The 22518-nt window shown below is 39.4% G+C and overlaps 2 non-coding genes across 2 annotated transcripts; both read right to left on the bottom strand.

Moving 5' to 3' along the window:
- Positions 1–533: 533 nt before the first annotated feature.
- Positions 534–605, bottom strand: trnag-ucc (transfer RNA glycine (anticodon UCC)). The gene has a single exon. It is a non-coding gene; the product is annotated as a tRNA-Gly (tRNA).
- A 1105-nt stretch (positions 606–1710) lies between these two features.
- On the bottom strand, positions 1711–1782 carry trnaa-ugc (transfer RNA alanine (anticodon UGC)). The gene has a single exon. It is a non-coding gene; the product is annotated as a tRNA-Ala (tRNA).
- Positions 1783–22518: the final 20736 nt, after the last annotated feature.

The following is a 22518-nucleotide window of genomic DNA, read 5'->3' on the forward strand; positions in this document are numbered from 1 at the left end:
CTGAAAGTTAACCACACATTTTTTATTAACACAGACAGCTGCTAAATTTTTTCAAAACAATTCAGAGGGTGTTTTGTATTTTCTACTTAGCTTTTATATTTATTTCCTTTTAACCTTTTTCTTTGAATTCAGTTTAGTTTTTAGTCTGTTTTCTATTTTCTAAAATTTCTATTTTTTGTAGATGTTTAGTTTTAGTTTAGTTTCAGTTTTTGTCTTTATTAATTATTCTTGAATAGAGGGCATAATGTCAGAGGCAAGACACAGACTCACAGGCTTGTAGACGTTCAAAGTCTGCATAAAAACATTCAAAAACGGTAATGGTTTTTCACATCTACTTTTAGTTATCACTTTGGTTTTAGTTAACTGCGGTAACACTGATTCAGTGATGAGATTAGAGTAAGGCACCCCCCCACAAAACAAAACAAAACAAAACAAAACAAAACAAAACAAAACAAAACAAAACAAAACAAAACAAAACAAAACAAAACAAAACAAAACAAAACAAAACATTTGCGACACAAAAGATTCAGCGCTGCGATGGCCGGGAATCGAACCCGGGTCAACTGCTTGGAAGGCAGCTATGCCAACCACTATACCACCATCGCATGCAGTGCACTGAAAATCAATCTCTAACTGACCGAAACCCCTTTGAGCTCCGAAATGAATCGCTCTTGTATGGAGAACATAGATTTAAAGTTAATGATCTATATTAACTGATCAAAGTGTGTTTACCGTTCTCTATAGTTCAGTTGATTTAGGGAGGTAACATGCTGGAACAAGTAATGAAGGGAATTTTATTGCAATTACAACAATCCTAAACATCCCACGCCTTTCAGACACAGAACTTACTCTGAGTCTTTTCAGGAAGTCTAGCAGCTTTTTAACGTCAAAAGAAGTCTTTGCGATGCTGCAGAAATGAATCTGATCATAAATCTGGCGCTAAATGTTCCTTTTGCTTAAGAAGTCAAACCTTTGTAATGAAGTGGTATTTTTCACTTCATAAAACAGGGTTTCAACAGGGTTAGAACACATAGTGGTGAATTTAAGATGCGCATTTTGTAGTCCGACTTAAGCACATTGTTTAATGAGCCTGGAAACAAAAGCGTCGGGACAATTTTAAGTTTCTTGAAGACGTTTCAACACTCATCCGAGAAACCGTGGACGGGTGTGGGTCATTATCAACAGTGGTTTCGGGTGAAGACCTTGCCTAGCTCTGTCATATGACTGAGGTGAAATGGCCAAAGATTTGAGTGGGCGTTCAGACGCCTGGGAAGGGATCTCAAAACTGGATTATTGGTGGCAGACACTTGGTGTTGAAAGCCACCGCCTCTGTTTAAAGATGGTCGCTCACAGTGGACATAGGTGGCTTCTTTCCCTCCTCTTTCAAACCATCTGTCTTCTCTGTCCAAATCGTGGACACTGGCATTCACGAAAGAGCGACCTTTGGTCTTCAGATACAGATGTACAGCTGAGTCTTGTCCTGTTGAGGTGGCTCTTCTATGTCGTGCCATGCGTTTATGAAGTGGCTGTTTGGTTTCTCCAATTGCTCTTTCAACACGGAGAACAATCAGCGTCACGCTGTTAAGGGGATTAGTGTCATGACGTATATTCTCAGGGAACTGCTCTTATCTTCTCCCCTACCCATCTTTTGTGTCATTTAGGAAAGCTCGGAGTTCGAGCAGCAGTGCGCTGGACTGCAGGCAAAGAAAATGGAGATGCCGGGGATTGAACCCGGGGCCTCATACATGCAAAGCATGCGCTCTACCACTGAGCTACATCCCCTTGGCCTGCCGTTTTCGACAACTCGGCTCAGACGGTGTAATTTGAGAAGATTGCACGACAATTGAAAATTGTTTTCCTGTAATTTCCTTACTAATGGTTGTAAGTTTGGTAGACAGGTAGAGCTGGGTATCATCATCATAACAATGTGAACTTACTGTACAGAAGATGATGTTGCTATAATTCACAATATTGTGAAAGTGAATTTATAATTTATCAAGAAACAATTTCCACAAGCCAAAACACAAATGAAAGGAGAAGTAAAACAGGTTGGTCTAAAGTATGATTAAAGATAATTACTAATATATTGGAAAACCAGTTGATGTTTTTCTGTCTAACAGCTCCATTTCTAAACATGCAACTGTTTGATATAATGTGGAGAGTGTTGGTACAGATTTGATACTTAACGGCTGCGCAACCAATATAACTTACAACATAGAAAGTCTATGTACACCTCATACAACCAAATTAGACATAGAGTACTTATCAATAAAAATAATAATTTCAATAATTCCATCTACTACTACGTCTGAATGTGTGGGATTGTCGCCTTCAGTTTGGGTCTAAAGAGAAGTTTTTATTTTTTTTAAATTTTTTTTAAATGTAATCATTTCATGCTTGTTTAAAAGCCAGCTTTCAATATATACAGTTTCTAATAAGCACAATGACCAGATAAAACATGTGGCAGTGTTTTTATTTAACACAGGCTACCGCGAAATGTTTTGATGAACCAACTGTGGGTATGAAATTAAACTTTTTTTTTAGAAGTACAATCTAAATTACTTTATTTTCAACTGTAAAGCCAAACTAGATTTCAAACATTTATTGTTTAAAAATGACAGCATATGTACTTGGTATCTCTAAACTATTTTAATGTGTTGTATGGGGCTTTCTCCACAAGATGGCAATATTGGCTTTGATTTTTGCAGAGGCAATGTGAATCCAACCTGCAGTATTTCTAATGAACAGCATGCACCCTCTTTGTGTGGCTCTGTGCATTTAGACATTACAAAAATCTATAACGCAAGTATTTATATGTTGGTGTAAGATCGTTTTAGAGCTGATGTAGAGCACACATATAAGTGTGTTTGTATAATCTCACCTAGGACTATAGCAGTGGAATCCCACTGGTTACAATGAGGTCTTTGTGTCGAGTGCAGAAGCAGCAAGTGAAAACTCATGTGATGGAAAGGCAGTACAGTATGCAAACCCAGTCTTAACTGCACACATTTATGTCTCTGCACAGTGTGGATAACCTGCAGCACACATATTTGAGTGACTGTGTTAGGGTCAACTAAGCTTGTCAGCACTGGTGCGTGCAGCCAACCGAACTTTGGGTGCAAACAAAGCATCGATCTTTAGAGTCTAGAGCTGCTGTGTGTGGATGTGCCACCAACCTGAACTTGCACAAGTTATTTAGGACAATAATTCAGAAATGATATTTTCTTCTTCTTTCATGCGAACAGTCACAGCAAACAAATCCTTCCAAAACTGAATTATTCAAGCATCTGATGGAAATTAAATAACAAAAGAAGCAGTTTTTATTCTTTCAAGTCTGTGTTGCTCCATCATCACATACAAATATGGACTCTTAGCAGAGCCAGGGCTCTGTCAAGCCGACAAAGCTCTGTCTGTGCTACCACGAACAGGCCAGCGGGCACATTTACTGCATGGCCCTGATGGAACGGCATCATTTAGAGCAACTGAAATTTCCGCAGCTGATTATGTGATGTTTTTCCACAAAGAGACTTTTCCTTCACTGAAATGATCACTTGAACTTACACTGGCAACAAATTTTGCATGTTGTTGTCTCCTTCAGAGGACTGCAAACCTCTCTGACTTTATTTGCTTTCGCATGAATTGGTTTGCTCTTTTGACTCTGACTATAATAACTCTGATTGATAATTTCCTACCTGCAGAGAGTGTTTGTTGCCAAATGGGGGTAGTATCAAAAACATGTGCTACAACCGGTCTGTGGACTACTCTTGTTGATGCTGTTGTTGGTCCGTCAGAAGTGTGAAGTCATAACATAGAATGAGCTGAAGTGAAACTGAGTGTTAAAAACAATGGAAAAGGTCCACTGTCTGTACTTTTCATGCTGTATTTTTTTAAATCTTTGATTGTTTTCACACTTATCCCATTCCTCGTGAACTCTACTGTCACTCCCCTCCCTATTCCAGTAGACTTATCAACCAACTAGTATTCCACGATTGCATTTGTCATCCATGTTCAGTGATGCACATGGGACCATGTTTGCAGTGGGTGAAAACCTCTCCGTACACTGGCTGTATGATTCATGAGGCTGTAGGCAGGTATCAACGCCTGTGCCATTGTTTGAAGACTGTTTGATTAACTTGTAAATATCACTTGAACATGCTAAAAATGTGCACACATACCTGCTTTCATCGCACACTCAGAAAGATTTACAAAGTGAGTTATACATCTGCATTTCATGAAAATGAAATCAAATTCCAGACTAGTCTTATAGCCCAAGAGAATACATGCCAGGTTCCCTCTCTGTATGATGAGTTGGAATATTAGGACTAAGAGAAGGCAAACAGACACATTGAACCAAAACAACCTAGATTTCATGGGCTTACCAAAGAACCGCTGCTTGTTTTCAGATGAAGCAATCCTGGTATGGCCTCTATGGCTTTACACCCGGGGGAACAGCAACCCTACAAACAGAACTCCAATGCCCTTTCACTTTGAGAAATGCAGGAAAAAACAGCCAAAACATTCAGATACAAGAAAACAAACTCTGTTTCCAGAGTATTTCTCTGGGTGAGATTCACAGACACAAATACAGCGAGAACACAAAAGCTCTTTAAAGCCTTCTTTTGTGATTTTAGGTGACTTTCCACTCTGCATGCCACCATGTAGAAAATTGTACTGGTACTATCTCAAGTACAGTATTTTCTCACAGAGCCCATCTGGTGACACCGGTGTCATTGTCACATTGGCAAACCAGTAGTTTACATTAGTTTAATGTCAGCACTCGTTAGAAAAATGAATCCTTTGTGCATCTCAGACCTCACACATGTTAGTTGGCCCGATTACACAGAAACTAGCACAGAATGCATCGCAGTTATGCCAGGTGGTCCTCAATACATGTTCTTTCTCAATTTTGATTTTGTACCAAAGACTCTTCAAAGAAATCACTCCCAGTTGTTCATGATATTTTATCAAGCCTTACCTAGACACCTTTTCATAAAGTCCATGTTGGGTACATTTAGCCTAGAGTTCAATTGTCAGATATATTTTCCTCCATTCACTCTAAAGAACCAATCTGCTGAAGTGTGAGAGTGACATTTTCACCTAGACTACAGTAGAGAAATCACAGATGTCTCTCATTAGGTCACTAGTTTGGATCCCTCTGTATCACATTACTGGCCCTAGCTGCTCTGTGATTAAGGTGTTCCTGTTCTGTGTTTGTGTTGTTTAATACTGCACAAGCCAGTAAGCTACCAGTGACTAACAATGGACACTCTAACATAATGCTACTGTAGAAGCCCAGAGACTTAAAGCCTGACATTAGTGCTTATTGCAGGTGTTTAGAGGATCATTCAATGTCTTGGCCTCTTAAAAAAGTTTAACACTAGTGACTTGGAGGGTAGGAAAAAAAGGACGTTTTATTGATGGAGCTTACATGGCTAATATCAGTTTGGTCCATAGAGTATAGATCTGAATTTAAACAAATCTGTACCCATTTTAAAGAGTCATAACCTGAAAGTACTACAGGCAGATGAGAAGAGGCTTGGATAAGCTGTATAAAATGGATAGATGAATAACTAAAAGTAATCTAAAATTATGCATTGTTCTATTTATATATAAATAAAGAAGTAAGTCATGTAAGTCATTTATCTTCTGTAAGTCATAAGATAAATGAGTTACATCGGCTCCTAGGCTCCAAGTGAATGCCAGTGATAGTAATGCATGTCTAAACAAGCTTCTGTTTGCTAAGTTTTCCATAATGACTTTGAAAACCATTAATTCCTGAATGCAACCTCATGGCAGTAATGCGAGCAGAAACTTTACCATGCCTTCCAGCGGACGTGATTCTGTGCTGTTACTTGGCCAAACATCCTGTCAAACTTCCCTGCACCGAACAATATTGTTTGTTTAGCTTTAATCATCCACTGTCTTGTCTTAGAGAATTAACTTTATGACTTCCTTTGGGTCCCTCTCTGAAATTCAAATCTCACAATTCTCTGACTCCCTCGTAGTTTTCTGTCGTTACAGAGCAAACAAGCCAACTCATTATTTGTTCCTCACTATATAAACTGGAGTGCAATTCATGTCTGTGTAAATACAAGTGAAAAGAAGGATCTGCTTGAAGGAATGGGGAATATAGGTTGGATTTAACAGGTCGTGCAGTAGTTATTTTAGTATCAATTTAACGTTAATCTTTATTGCATAAGACTTGCCACACATCTGCTTTCAAACACCATCCAACAAATGCTAATATAAGCACTAAATCTGAATTAACAATAAGAATGTTTATTCTGTTCCTTGTGGAGAGATTTATCATCTGTAAAACACAGGCTGGGGATCAGAGAAACATGAAGATAGAGTCTAAACACACAGTATACATTACAGATCATTACACATAGAGCCTGGGGCATTTTTTAAACATGTAATATCAGTGCTCACTGCGGCCCCTAATACTAAGAAAAGAAGGGAAAAAAGTTTAAGTTTGCAGTACACATATGTTGCCTCTGGCAGTAATCTGTGATTGTGCCTTCAAAACTTACACAAAATCCCCTTAGTTCTTCCCAACAGGATTGGAAATGGATGCCCCAGAAATATGGCAGGAACACACATTGACACTGCAACTGGATTAAGTGATGTGTTTATATTTGGGAAACAAATATCTACATTTTGAATCAGTATATTTCAGTGAAAATGAAACAGCAAACATTTAATCCTTCTTGCAACCGTACCTAAAAGCAAGCAATAGAGTCTAATAAATGGCATGAAATTTACATGTTGTAGTTTGAATTTTCATGTAATTAACATTTTTTTATTATTATTATTTCTATAAAATAGGTAAGAAAAAATGTACAAAACAGAGTTGTATTGTTAAAGGTACTTTTTATATTTATTCTCTGTAGAAATTGACTAAAAATGTCACCACCAGGTGCAGTGCTTTGCAACTAAGTGCGTTAAGATGGCTAATGAGCATTGCTCTTTAGCCTTTGATTTCTTTTTAGCTCTACACACATTTAACCATTAGGCCTATCCTTTTGTCAGGCCACTATTCTAATCAAATATAGATTCTGCTCACTAACTGCGCCATCTTGTGGTATAAATTTGTATTACATAAAAGTAAAGCGCAGCGCTTGTTTAAAATCAGTTAATATCGCTTCAACGCCATAGATATTTTGGACGTAGCAGTTATTTCTACTCATTCAGTTGACAGCATTAGTTAATTCTGGAGTCTTTAAACAGTTTTTAAACACAACAATGACATTTACATTAAATACCCTTAAAGCCAAATGAGAGAGTCCAATTCACTTTCCACCGTCCTCAGAACCGTAAACAATAAATCAATTCAATTCAATTCACTTTTATTTATACAGCATCAAATCACAATAATAGTCGCCGCAAGGTGCTTTATATTATAAGGTAGACCCTACAATAATACATACAGAGAAATACCCAACAATCATATGACCCCCTATGAGCAAGCACTTTGGCGACAGTGGGAAGGAAAAACTCCCTTTCAACAGGAAGAAACCCCAGCAGAAAATCAAGAGAGTGAAACAGAAAGAATGAGAGATATAGATATTCTTCAGCATCGTCACACTACCATTGTACATATTTTCACTGTTTAATAATGTTTTAAAAAAACAGATTGGTCTTGTGAAAAACGCGAGTGCAGTTCTACATTTATCACACCGTCATAGCCATAAAAGTAGACTCGTATGTTACTGGAAAATTCAATGCCAATAGTTTGAACGTCCCTACGGAGCGACAGTATCTGTTTTTTTTGCTATTGAAGTGTATGTCATCAGGTTAATATCTAACGAGCCCCTCAAAAAGTATCTGTGGATGTGCAAGAGTGTGGAAGCAGATTCAAAAAGCGCTCTTAAAAGTCATTAATAATAGATATAGATATGTCTAGGATTAGCTGGGCAGCAGAAGAGCAGTATGTTTTATTGGATAAAAAAAGTAGCCACAAACTCAAACATGTAACCGTAACAAATAGGTAACTCCTGTATTTTTAGCATGTTATACATTTTAATTGGCTATAAAATAATTGGTTTACATAGTTTTTAGTAAGTTTTATTTAAAAGCATGTTTCAATGTAAATAAAGCATATATTAGGCTTTTAAAATTTTATTTGTTGTACGTTGTGCTATTTTTGTATAAGGTACATCTCTGATAAAGTGAATATGGCCAAATGATGTATCACTGACATGTATCAGTACTTCACCACAAGCAGTTGCCTCTACTATCTCCCCGTCTGAGATAAACATGCACTCAGACCCACAACAACCCTTAACCTCACAGCAAGATGGGGCCTTTTCATTCGATCAGACACCAAGTGTTTCTTTTTTCTTTCTTTCTTTTTTCTTCTTTAGAGTGAAACAGTGAACCAAACACTTATGAGGTCCAAATTGTTCCCTAGGTAAACTGCTGCTGCTGCCAGTCCAGTCCAGCTTGGTCCTCCTCCTCTTCCCACTCCTCAATCCACATGTCTCTGTCCACTCTGTTGCCATTCTGTCTTCCCACTTTGAAGGCAGGACAAGGAGCTGATCCTCCACTCCAGAGACCACCAGCCTGACAGCACATACAGGCAAAGCATGACTTCAAAGCTCACTGCTTGTGGGTCGTTCTTTTTGGTGTGTTTTGGGACAACTAAAGTCTGTTCTTTCTGGAAATAAAAATCTTAAAATATTTAATTCTAAGTTAAGAGGTTTTGCAATGTGATGGAATGTAGACCTCATTTCTTCTGCTGCATAATAAAAGCTTGTTGATGACTTAAATATGTGAAGCTGCAAAATTAGAAACTCACATCAAAGCAATTTAGCAGCAGTGACGACAGAAATTGAAATGTCTCCTTAATATTAAGCTATAGTGAAGAATTTATCTAACCAGTGCGCTCTGTTAGCTGAGCTCAAAGGAGTGAATGGTGCAACAGTATTTATTTAGGTCAGGGGTGTCAAATAGAAGGCCCATGGACCAGAATCGGCCAGACAAAGACTCCAATCTGGCCCACTGGACAGCTCTAGAAAATGTGCAGGAGTGTACGGATTAGGTTAGGATAGGTTTTACAGCTTTATTGATAATTTGCCATTCATACTGCACCAACGCAATCAAGTAATAGATGAACAATTAAATGACAGAAAGTTCCGGTTTATTCAAAATCTGCTTTATAAATTTACACTTGATAAACAGACGTTTTCTTTGAATTAATGAAAACATATTTTATCATTCTGACAATGAACCAACAGAAACATTTTCTGTAATTTTACACATTTATTATGTATTTTCACTGGACTGGCCAACGTAAGATCAAAGCAGTCTGTTTGTGGCACCGCATGTCAAATGAGTTTGACAGCCCTGATTTAAGTTGTCACCTATGACATAATGCAGTCTGCACAGTGTCATTTACCAAAATCGCTGAAGTGAACTCATTTGTGTGCAAACATGGTTGAATGAACATTTCATTAAAATCTCCACAACCCAGCAGTGAGTCAGCTACAGTGGCTTGCAAAAGTATTCGGCCCCCTTGAACTTTTCCACATTTTGTCACGTTACAGCCACAAACATGAATCAATTTTATTGGAATTCCACGTGAAAGACCAACACAAAGTGGTGTAATCGTGAGAAGTGGAACGAAAATCATACATGATTCCAAACATTTTTTACAAATAAATAACTGAATAGTGGGGTGTGCATAATTATTCAGCCCCCTGAGTCAATATTTTGTAGAACCACCTTTTGCTGCAATTACAGCTGCCAGTCTTTTAGGGTCTGTCTCTACCAGCTTTGCACATCCAGAGACTGAAATTCTTGCCCATTCTTCTTTGCAAAACAGCTCCAGCTCAGTCAGATTAGATGGACAGCGTTTGTGAACAGCAGTTTATGTTTGGACTCATGTATGATTTTCGTTCCACTTCTCACGTGTACACCACTTTGTATTGGTCTTTCACGTGAAATTCCAATAAAATTGATTCATGTTTGTGGCTGTAATGTGACAAAATGTGGGAAAGTTCAAGGGTGCCGAATACTTTTGCAAGCCACTATAAATGACATTCATGGGTCTTTTCTTGCTTTGGGCTTTCTGCGTGCTCTCTGACACACAAATGTAGCAGTTTCTTTCATTTGCATGTGTGTGTGATCCTAATTGTCTCCCCTGTTCTGCCCGGCATGTTTGCTTTGCTGACATTGGGCACCGTGGCTGTTTATCTGCACCTTTACTACACACACAGGCTGTTAGGAATGTGTGTGGGAGAGGACAGCACTGAGCTAACAGGCTCTTCTTCCAATGTCATCTCTGTTTACCTGCTATTGTTCACAGCTCCTGTGAAGCGATGAAGAGAAAGAAGTGATTTATGTGTGTAGTGACAACAACAAGTGTTTGGACTGCTGTGGCGCCAGTGCATTTCTTTATCCTGTGGAACTGGCTGAAGCCCGGAGCCGTTAACGCCACAGCAACTTTAATTTGTGGAGACATATTGTGTGATTATTCGCTGACTTGGAAAAAAAATGGTGATTTTTAAATTATTTGTTAATAACGGTTTCTAGCAAGCCGACACAAGCAGACACAGACATGTTTTTTTTTCCTAAGTTGCCCATTAGGCGCCTGCTTCTCCTCGTTTTATCCCCCTTCTCCTCTTCTATGCTGCATCTGATATTGTTGATGTTGTTTTTCTTTCTTTCTTCCTGAAAAATGAATAGTGGCTCTGTCACGTCGGGGAGCACGGGGTTCTGGGTTGTCTCCTTCCTGTTGCCTGTCTTATCTCGTGCACAGATCCTGGCTTGGCCTGCTTTGGTGTCAGAGGCCCCGTCCCCCCAGCCTCCCATGGAGATAGACAGAGTAGGGGTTGGCCCGGCATTGCCCTACCATTTTCATAATCAGTGCCCCAAGAGTTTAAAGCAGCGGCAGGAAGTTTCTAACATCTCCTCCCTCTTAAAATAGACATATATGCTGAGTATGATGCACGTTTTAAATGGAAAGTGGTAAAATGCAAGACAGGGAGGGAGGGATGGATAATGGGTTTGGTATGTGGAGGGCTTTTACTTGAGGCCCCGCCATGAGGTCCTCATTTGTTCCTGGGGCCATTACTGCGACAGACTGTTTACAATCACAGACAGATTAGGTTTACTTAAGGATTTATGTTATTCCTTTAGCTGAAATGTATAAACACGGCTAACGCTTTTCCACCACCCTGCTGTTATAAATTAATACTGCTTGCCGGGGCCGGGGGGCTTACTTTAAGTACACTAAAAATGTGTGATTTACTGAACAACGTGCAGAAAAAAATGTCCTAATTCTTTCCCAAAGAGGTGGAATGAACGGCACGGTGAGCTCTGAACCATGGTGCTAACCGAGCTGGCTTTGGCTTCATCCACTTTCTTTGCACTTAACAGAACTCAACACCCTATTAACAAGTGTACCTGAGTCAAGAGAGCCCTGCTGCCACTGGGTGGTGCAATATGAAAGACAAGTTGCTCAAAGAATTCAATAACAGGAAAACTTTGCATTATACCTGATCAGCTACAATAGAAATATACAAGTTCACACAAAACTCTATGTATAGCTAACATGATATAAAGAAGATTATATAGCTATAAAACATTTGCATATTTCATTTTTTTGAAATATGAACTCAGCAGATGGTATTTGATAGAAAACCTTAAATATAATAACAGCATACAGGTCTCTAGCATATTCTAATTAAACATAATTAGTCTGTGGGAATATGGCTTTCTCTCTTGAACTCTGTACACATGATGAGTTTCTGGGCTTACTCATTTTCTGTCATCCATCCATTTTCTTCCACTTATCCAGTTCAGGGTCTCAGGGGGCTGGAGCGTATCCCTATTTTTCATCACACTGAAGAAAAATGCCAGTCTTCTGTGCAAATCTTGGTCATATTGTGTTTCAAAAAAGACGATTATCTATGTCATTCTCATTGGATGATGACTTGTTCTGTCAGTCAGACCCACTTCTCCTCATCATGTTTAGTTTTTTGAAACCAAGCAACAGTGAAGACGCTGATCTCAAGGCTTCAAGACAGGCCCTGAGAAATCAATGGATGACATCATGGTAGCTATCTCAGTTTTTTACACTGTCTACGGTTACAGCATGCAAAGCTGAAGTGAAACAGAGAAGTGATAAAACTATAAAAAATGTGCACCTCAGCCACTGTCTGTGCTTTTCATGTGGTTTTATTGATCTAAAATATTTCTTTAGGCATCAACCAATTCTATGTGAACTCTGCTGTTCAGGCCCACTTTTCAACCAGTCAGCATTTAATGTACACACAGCATCGTCCCCATCTGGCTACGTAGTGTCGGCTCTTTAAAGGACTGCACACAAGTATGTCTGCATAGGTTGCATGTGGATAATCCTTCTCTCTGCCATCCATTGCTCCAAGGGAATGCAGATAACTGTTTGACTGGCCTCTGGCTCTCTACCAAGTTCTGGTGGGATCTTTCTCCTCATGCTAGAAGTTGGAGATAAACACCCTGCGGTCACTTTCACTTTCTGTGTTCACACAGATACAAAGAGCAAGCTAGCCACACCTGTGCACTTGTCTTGTTTGTGCCAAGTGTCACTGTAATCTTTACTCATTCTCCAATTCACAAGAATGAAGCAGTGCTTCCACCACCCTCTCTCCATCTTCATTTCTTCTTCCCAACCTGTTGGACGAGGGCATACTTACTCCTGTACTGACTTGTTAAACGTTCTTGCAGTATAAATAGGCATCATATGTGCTCACTCACATAATGTTGATAACGTCGGTTAATTCTGGGAAAACTATTATCATTGAATGGAGCTATTTTTATTGACACTCCTTTAAGGGCTGGTTAAAAGCTAGGGAAAGCAGAGACAGCCTTAGAGTGGCCGTTCCCATGCACTGCAACCTTGTGTTAGGAAATGAGTTTGGTGGTGTTGAAGACAGTGAGAAAATGTTTCAGTCTATCGTCAAAAATTATTCTAAATATACCAATATCTTAAACTTTTTCTTTAGACCAGCTGAACCAGTTCAATTCAATTCAATTCAATTTTATTTATATAGCGCCAAGTCACAACAGCAGTCACCTCAAGGCGCTTTATATTGTACAGTAGATCGTACAATGATAGATACAGAGAAAAACCCAACAATCATATGACCCCCTATGAGCAAGCACTTTGGCGACAGTGGGAAGGAAAAACTCCCTTTTAACAGGAAGAAACCTCCAGCAGAAGCAGGCTCAGGGAGGGGCGGCCATCTGCTGCGACCGGTTGAGGTGATGCTCGTGGTATTATATCATCTGTATATTATACAGAGACTATGAATGACTCCCCTTCGACGAAACTAAACTAATATTTAAATGCTCCATGCCGGATGGAGGCATATTGGTTATAAAGATTTTTCTAGCATGTGAAGATATCCTAGAAAAAGCTGGCAACTCAGCAGGATACAATCAAAACCTCCTAACTAAAATTTGCTAGTTTTCCATTTGTCTCTGTCTACACACCCTCTCATCTCTTTCAGTGCCATCCCTGTCCTGTGGCTAAAGCCAGGCCAAACCACAACTCCTCAGATCTTTCCTAATTACATGTCTGAGCCTCAGTCACAGAAGAGCTGCGCAGCGCTGAGGCTGCTGAAGCTTTTCGACAATCATAACAGAAAATGGCTTCGTGCACTTCCTACTCTGCTTCAACAGCAATGACAATAACTATGGGGGGGCGGGGGGCTATTTTCCCAGGCTCTTTTAGTCCCGCTGAATAATAATTTTCCAAGAGGAAATGATAAACACATGAAGCAATTACACTATATAAGAAATTCAACTCAAATCTGAATCCTTGCTTTCAAGTTTATGACTGCGGATCAATGCTGTCATTTTCAATTTGGGGCCAGGCAAGTATCAGAAATAAAATGCTCTAAGCTTGGCTCAGTGAGAGTTATGGGAGATATCATTATTGTTCTAAATTTTCTCTCGGCTTCTTCCCCATGTTTTTAACATGGGGTTTTTCCATCCTGTGTTTTTTCTCAGTGAGTGTAGCCCTAACCACACTACATGAAGGCCTAAGTTCATTAGTATGCTGGCCTCAAATCCAAAGTGGAGGTATCCTGGTTGACCTCTCACACACCTGCATCTGGACACTTTTAATTAATACATTCCTTTTTTCCATAGGTCTGTTTGTCCTTTAAAAAAACGGGGGAAAAGGGTAAGAGTAAGTGAAGGAACATGGCATCCTGGGCTGGTTGGTATCCGGAGTAAGGTTTGGCATGTAGCTCAGTGAGACCACAGATATTCCTTGGTCTTCAATCCCTTCTTTTTTTCTTCCTCTGACTAGCCTATCCCTCCTCCTTTGCTCACTCTTAGCTGGGCTTTAGCTAACAGTGTGGCACATTCACCACTGTGTCTTTTCTATGCTGGGGTCATAACCTCTCTTAAGAATGCCGCGCTCTGCCTTTTCTTAAGGCGTGAGGAGGGTCACGCCACGCTAACAGAGGAGGCTGTCTTCCATTCATGCTCTTTGGAGATGTACAATAAAAAAAAACACAGGCCTGTTTGTCTCGTTTATACACGCAAACAACTGGAGTCTGTGCGAGGCTGTTCGTCCCCCTCGTGTCCCAGTGAGATGGATTTATACTGTCTTCTTTCCCAAGAAAAACCAGAAACGTCATTCACTCTGTCCACCAGATCCAAAAATATTTCAGCATGATTAATTTAGTGTACTTCTCAGCTCTTTATTTTTGTTTTTTGAGGACTTCACAAATTAAACTTGAATACTTGCAGATGCAATCTTTAGCGTGGTTAATTTGTACTGTTTGGCCTGTGATGAACTGGGAATCTATCCAGGGTGAACGGATGGATGGATTTGTAATTTCAGATGCTAGCACATCAATGCTAATTAGCGAAAAAGAAAGTAAGCTGGGGCTCATTAGCTTAGCAAATATTTTGTCATAACCCAAAGTATTTAAAAAAAAACTACAAGTAACAACTGGTGCTGAAACTTAAAAGTTATTACAAAGCCCAAGTCATATTGAGGAGAACATGAATGTGGCGAATTACGTCAGCTGTGCTCACCGTCAGTGGTGGTGATTTGTTTTAAAACCTACCAGGCTTGTTTAAAGCAAAATTATATTTTGAAAGAAGAAGAATTTATGCAAATATGAAGCTACATTCATCCAGAAGCAGGGTGAGCACTGGATGGGGTGGTTGGGCATTCAGTTTTGACGGGAGCAGTGATCCAAATGATGTTCATTATACAAATAACTTGTCAAGAACAGTGACCACAGCTACAAAAGTTTAAACAATACCCTTTTTAAACAGCATAGTGTAAAAAGTATGAAGGAGCAGAGTTGATTTATGAATTCACCACATTGTGAGTGCAGAATCTCCTCCACACAAACCTTTTCACAATCATTTCACTACTTGAGTGAGCTCACATTTGAAAGCTAGTGGCACAAGCTGATGAATGACCTCTTATTAGTTAGATGAGGAGTACTCTGACTTGCATAGTCTACCCTCTTTGAAATCACTGAGGTAAATGTCAGCCTGTCAGCCACTTAGCACAAGCATCAGGGTGATGTGCGGTAGTAACATTAGCCAAATCGTTAGCTTGAGCTTTGTTGCTACTGCTACCTATTACTAGTGTTGGTGCTGTTCCAGACAGCTTATTCATGTTCATATAAATTGAAAGTAATTTTGAATTAGCTTTGCTGATAGCAAAAAAGAAAGAAAGAAAGAAAAAAAAAGAATGAAGAACAAAGAAGAAGTCCCCAATAGTGCCTTCAACCTACCTGAGATAGTAGCAGTTTTTATTTGAAATACTTCCTTATGGCCAGCTGTCACTGTGCTTTATTTTGCATAGTAGGGTTAAATCTCTCATTACCAAACTGTATAACTTAATTGCATAATTCTAAAAGTATTTTAGTTTTACTTTCATATCAATTTCATTCAATTAAATTTTATTTATGTAGCACCAAATTATAACAGCAGTCGCCTCAAGGTGCTTTATATTGAAAGGTAAAAACCTACAGAAATTAAAAAAAAACCCGAACACTCAAACGAACCCATCTGAGCAACTACTTGGTGAAAGTGGAAATGAAAAACTCCCTTTTAACAGGAAGAAACTTCCAGCAGAAGCGTGAAGCAGGGTCAGGGAGGAAGACAGGACAAAAGATAGAGAAAAGTCTAAAGAACAGGTGAGGGGGTGCAGGACATTTTTGAATGGGTACAGAATCCAAAAGAGAAACCCTACAATAGGATGGTATGAGAAGCTAACCCTTCTCTTTTAGTGAAAATAAATATGAGTCTTTTTTTTATTTTGTTTTTTGTCTTTTATTCCCAATTATTTTCTGTGTGAGCTGGTGTTACAGGATATTTTAGCCTGTATTATGTTTTATTTTGATATCACTGATTGTAGATAAACTTGCTGCTTGCTGTGCAAGTTCTCAAATCAACACATTATCTGGAAAATCCAGCTAAAAAAAAGCTCCAACCCTACAGACAACAAATTATGTTTTTAATTTTATCATTAACATGAAAAAATAGACTGAATTTTAGTAAAAAAAACCAAACAAAAACAAAACATTTTCACAATAACAGAAGACATATTTATTTTCACTAAAATAAAAAATCATATTCATTCATCTGAGCTGAATTCTATTTTCCCTTAGTTATCCTTGCCCCATCTGATTTTTACTTTTCAGATTTTGATGTAAATCCCACTTGTCAGTACACGCTTAAAGCCTAAGTGAGAAAAAATGCCAATGGGCCAGTGGTTTCACATTAAAAACATATTTCTGACTGAATGTATTAAATGTTGCCAATACATTTTTTACATTCTGTTGTACTTTCTGTGATCTGAACGTAGCTGGCACGTGCAACTCTGTCCAATTCAAACTCTCTCAGGGGTTTGTTTTTGTCATTGGTATGCCTGTTAAACACATCCTGGGCACTAGAGTCAACACAGTATTCACTACACTTTACATATACAATGTTGACAGCTGGCCTAGGAGTGGAGTTCCGATCAGAGACAGACACAGTGGTCCTCATTGTGATGATAAAAATCAGCTGGGAACGAGAGGAAAACATGGCTACAGGTGAAACCCGCTGCTTTGTGTACACCATAATTCAACTGCTGTGAATTAAAAAAGCACAGCGGAGGTTTTGTTCATAGAGGCCAGCTTATACAACTCACAGAGGAAGTAGCAAGCATGGCAGGGGACAAAAAAAAGCCATGAGGATTCATGAGGCAGATTCTTGGGAATACACAGCAACAAGTCAAGGTACCCCTTGAGGGGGAGGAGGGAGGGGATGGAGGGATACTAAAAACATGGCAGGAACGAACTCAACTGCCTCTCTCATATCCCAAAGCCTGAACCATTGTGTTGTATTTTTGGATTTCTAAAATCTGATGAAAATAGGAAATCAGGTCTTGAGAAAAGTGAGTGAAGCTTATTTTAGGGCCAAACAGGAATCCAACTAAAACATCCAGAGACAGGGGAGCCATCCCTTCCCATCCCAGAGTCTCCATGCTTCCTGTTTTCTTTCAACCAAAGGGGCACTAAAAGCTCAAGACTGTGTGCGATTTGGGCGTGTGTCTGCGATTTGAGGAGGACGTTTGGCCCGGTAATGGACTTTATTAACACGGAGGAGGAAACGAGTCGGGACTTTTGGGAAACATGTCTAAAACCCAAAGAGTGGGTTGCTATTTGGAGATAAAGCCTCTTTGTTTGTGAGACATCACAGATGCTGCTGATTCGGCAAGGTGAAGGCAAGGTTATTTAAAGCTTTGAGGTTAGGCTGTTGCACAAGAACTGACCCCACAACGGTTTGGATAAGTATAGTGTGGAACTACAGGTCAAGTCAGTTAGCATGGTGGTGGGCTTGTTACTGTAAAACACACACGCAAGCACCCACGTAAGCATTTTATAACGTCAAGAGACAAAGAAAGTCTACTGCTATTACAATAAAAGCCATGGGAGGTGTGTCTATATGCACATACACATGACTATTCAGACCCTTCACTCAATACCTTCTGGAAACACCTTTGGCAGAAATTACAGCCTCAAGTCTTTTTGAGTATGATGCTACGAGGTTGGCACAACTATTTTAGGGCAGATTCTCCCACTTTTCTTAGACCCCTTCAAGCTCCATTAAATTGGGTGGAGAGTGTTGGTGCAGAGCCATTTACAGAGCTCTCCAGAGTTGTTCAATCAGGTTCAAGTCCAAGCCACTCCTGTGTTATCTTGGCTTTGAGCGCTCTGGAACTGTTTATCATCAAAGATGTCTCTGTGCATTGCTGCATTCATCTTTCCTTCAACTTGGACTAGTCTCACAGTTCCTGCTGCTAAAAACATCCCTGTTTGTTTCACTGTTAGGATGATTTTGGCTACTTTAGTTTCCTCCATGAACGATGCTTGGCCTTCAGGCCAAAGCCTTCTATCTTTGTTTCAACAGACCAGAGAATTTTTTCATGGTCACAGAGCCTCTCTGGTCTGACAGCTATAGAAAGTGTCCTGGTGGTTCTTCCATTTACACGTGATAGAGGCCACTGTGTTCACAGGGACTTTCAATGTTGTAGAAATGTTTCTGTACCCCTCCACAGATCAATCAATCTTGCCTCGGAAGTTTACAGACAATTCCTTGGACTTCTTGGTCTATGCTCTGTCATGCACTGACAACTGCGGGATCTTATATAGACAGGTGTATGCTTTTCCAAAGACTTCCCCACAGGTGGACTCATCTGACAGATGATCAGTAGAAACAGGATCCACCTGAGCCCATTTTTGAGTGTCACGCAAAGATTGTGAATACTTAAGTACTGTTTTTTTATTTTTAGTTCATTTGCATGGATTTCAAGAAAACCTTTTTTCACTTTGTCATTATGGGGTATTGTGTGTAGAATTTAAAAATTCTAAAAAAAGGAATTAGTCTCTTTTTTGTGAGGTCGTGGTGTCTCGCATGTGACGTGATTTGTCATCTTCTATAGGGAACAAAAGAAACAGATATTTGGCTTCACAGGTGTTCTGGGTTTGATTATTATTTTGATCACACTGTGCAGTCTGAACCCAGCATTAAGCATTATTTTGTTTAACTTTTCTGCTTTGCTGTATGCGTGCAACAGGGCTCACACTGTGGACCTAAAATCTCACCGATTTTTCTTCCACGCCTTAGCAGATCAGCTGATCTCAGTGCCAGCCGACATTGCCCGATGGCTCAACTGATACACTACTACTACTATTATTAGCTATCTAATACAGGGCAGACTATTCAAACTGCTTTAGTCTGCCAGTTATTGCAAGCTGTTTTGAAACCCCTCCACCTCCATACCAGCTCCTCCTCTCATGTTGCATCCATCCACAGAAGTGAATCCTATGCACACCATTAAACACCAAGTTGCTTTTTGCACAATGCTGAGTCTTTTGCACATTTCTATTGCACTGTTGTGTCTGCACTGTCTCGTGTCTCTTTGTTTTGTTTTGTTTTTGTTGCAATGTTTGCACATTGCACTTCATGTAGTCCTGTGCTGATTGTCTGTTATATGTAGCACCATGATCTTGGAGGAACGTTGTCTCTTTCACTGTGACAAACTGACAAACTGACATGGGTATGAAATTGAATTAAAAATACAGGAAAATCTATTTCTTAATTTAAAAAAGTAAACCAAAACACAAAAGTAGAGAGCTGTAATGCATCAATTATTAATGCATTTGTTAATATGCACGAAAGCAAATTGAGGAACTGTTGTTGTGATTTGGTACTATATAAATAAAACTGAATAAAAAATAATGGGCATCCAGATTTTGTGGCACACCACCGTCCACAGGTCAATAAAGAGTATTACTGGTGATTTCCAGCCATAGTTCAATATTTGAGGCCATAACTGGAGTCAGAACATTGGATCCCCAGCTCCTCGACTCTTGGGCCTGTTTGTCTCTTGACGACAGTTAAAGCATAGCGATAATTCCCTTCAGTTGCTGTGCACTGACAGCTGATAGATTCATGCTTTCATAATTGGTCGACCTGTTTGCACATAAAACAGTTGAAACGATTTACACGGGATGAAACACCAAGAGTGCCGTTTGGTTTTGGGTGAGAAGTGCAGCATATGTGTCTGTGTCTGACAGTGTTCAAAACTGGTAACACATGCGTGACTGTGTGCTGATCCACCCTCGGCTCTCAGCCGCTCCACACTGTGCAGATAATGTCGAGCTCATCTGACAATGTCAACTGAAAAGAGTGGAGTTGTATTACACAGCACTGTAAGTTTAGAGTTAGACATTCAGTAAGGAACCAAAGGGGATGCTATATTTAGAAGGTCCAGAGAGCGTGTTTGGCTTAACATTACAAATGAGTCTTTAGAGAAGATTTTTCTCGAGTGCCAGAGGAGGGGGAAATTGAGCTCTTTTAAGTCAGCATACAGAGAGGTTTTTTTTTGCCAATTTATCAGCAAAAAACAGGAACTGAGGCATTAATCACAAAACAATGACTTCCTTTTTGGCTTATATGGGGGAAAATGGTGGCTGTTGTGTTCAGATATGTGAGAGAACAAAAATTTAGCAGTTTCTTTTGAAGATTTTTGCTTTATTTTCTTTTTTTAAAAAAAATAACAAACCAGTTATAAGTGTTTTAAACTGGTTTGTTACTTATGACTCGCGATATGCTTTGTGAATATTTAGTAAGTTGATGTGACAAAACTATTGGCCACTGACCACCTTCTGTTTTTGTGATTTATCAGTTAACAGTGATGTGATCTGTCCATCCCTACTGAAAAGATGTGATTTTAATGAATCAGCATAAATTTGTTGAAATTCAGTGTAAAACATTACATTATATGGAGACAAAATAAAGCATTAATCAAATTGTCTGGAAAGTAGTTCAACAGTCTTATAAATATATATGTGCTAAACATTTAAACATTTTTAATTAGTTACGTTATTTTCAAGATCCTTGGATACGTTGAGAAAAGGGTTCTTATTTTTGTTCTGTAAGATTTCTGCTGATAACTGCCACTGTGAAAAAACAAAACGAGAGAAAGTGAGCAAATAGGTTGTTTTGGTCATTTTTAATTAATGTTTTATTTTTCTTTGTTTCGATTTTTGCTCTTGTTGCAGATGTAATTACATTTTGTATTTCTTTCTAAGAAATTAAGAGACATTTAGTAGGACAATGTAACAGAAAAAACAAGCTCATTAAAATGTAATTAATCTATTAAAACATGTAAATGTTTTTATTAGCATAAATATTATTATATTGTTTAAAGACCCCCAGTGTGCAGAGATATTTTACAGGGCCCCTCTGTTCCCCTTAAACTCAGAGGTCCTGATGACCTTTGACCCACGTACTTGTCCCTCCACTGCCTCCCCAGCTCCACCACCTTCAGTCTGCTTTGAGACTTTGGGCGTCAGTGCCCATCCTGCTGAGCGTGTCTGTGCAGTCCCTCCATAGGGAGTTCCCACTTTCAATATGGGCTCGTACAGCTGACACTCCATCTCCCTCTTTATCCACTTATCGCACACATACACCTCCCTGTGAAACGCTTGCTCCCGAGTGACAGAGTCAGCTGGGGTTGTTTCATAGGGGAAAAAGTACCTTCCCAGGCTAACAAGCAGGGGGTCTCCCCCCAGCTCTCTCCCTGCCCTTCCCAGTCTTTTAATAAGACTTTTCTCTAGCTGTCAAAGGTGTCAAAATGAAATGGGAGAGGGCCCCCTAACGTGAGGTCAGGGTGACAAACAAAAGAAAATGCCTGAACATTTGGACGTGAAATCTTACTACAATTTTTTATGTGTAATAGAAGCAGACTAAAAGTATTTTTATATTAAAGCTTTGCTGTCCATCTTTACACACACGCACACCATTCCCTCAGGCCTAAACCCACCAGGGGTTGTTGAATGGGCACTGTGTTATTAGTAGCAAGAGATCCATCATATATGGCGAGCAGTGACCCTTGCAAATACCTGCCTGTGATTAAATAGCAAAAAGAGTCTTCCAGGTCCGAGAAGCTGGAAAAAGAATAGGAGAACCACTGAGTGTACATTTGAAGCATGATGGGACTTGCTGAGATGGTGCTGTGATGTGGTTAATGGCAGTCATTTCTTTTGCTGGCATTAAAAGTGATATGTGCTAATTCCCCCCCAGACTCAGAGCCAGTTTAATTAAGAATACTGTTGCGGGAGGAAATCACACTGAGGTGGAAAATAGGATTATAATACTAAAGAAGGCAAAAAATCTTCGCACTGTAGGAAAAGTTAAGGATTAGAGCAAAAAACAAAACAAAACAGAGTGAGCGTTTTGGGGACATAACTTTCCCACACAAGTATGCACACACACCCAAAATGCTCTCACACATTTCTGTTCTCAGCCTGTCGCAGGAGTTATTATTAAACATTTTTCACATCCGCGCCGTTTCCACACAAACTGAGCAACTCCTGTTTGCTCAGTTTATTAAAATAGCCACTCCACTAAAAGTGATCAAACCCCTTCGTTCGACCTCTAAATCTAAGTAGTCGCTCTGAAAATATTTAATATGCACCATCGATGCAAAACCAACAAGCA

This window comes from Perissodus microlepis, chromosome 9 (assembly GCF_051167445.1).
Source record: "Perissodus microlepis isolate ML-2025 ecotype Zambia chromosome 9, ASM5116744v1, whole genome shotgun sequence".
Taxonomy (NCBI): Eukaryota; Metazoa; Chordata; class Actinopteri; order Cichliformes; family Cichlidae; genus Perissodus; species Perissodus microlepis.